Source organism: Brassica oleracea, chromosome C1 (assembly GCF_000695525.1).
Source record: "Brassica oleracea var. oleracea cultivar TO1000 chromosome C1, BOL, whole genome shotgun sequence".
Taxonomy (NCBI): domain Eukaryota; kingdom Viridiplantae; phylum Streptophyta; class Magnoliopsida; order Brassicales; family Brassicaceae; genus Brassica; species Brassica oleracea.
Window position 1 is genome coordinate 864,872 of NC_027748.1, and position 288 is coordinate 865,159.

Consider the following 288-nt stretch of genomic DNA (forward strand, 5'->3'; position numbering starts at 1 on the left):
CAAATAACACTCTTACGTATGGTATTTCAGGACCAAACATATACGAGCGTCTTAAATAAAATACTTTAAGGATCTTTATGATAACATCTCAGTTTTAGATCTCCAGTTTAGAATACATAAAAACAATATGGTATTGTCAAAAGTTTTATTCCAAAACATAATTTTTCTATAACTCTTCTGGAGTTTTGACTATATTCAAATCATGATTCTATTGATTTATAATCTCTTGATAAATACAAATGGATACATTTGTTAACCTTATAATATTTCATATATCCCATAAAATAG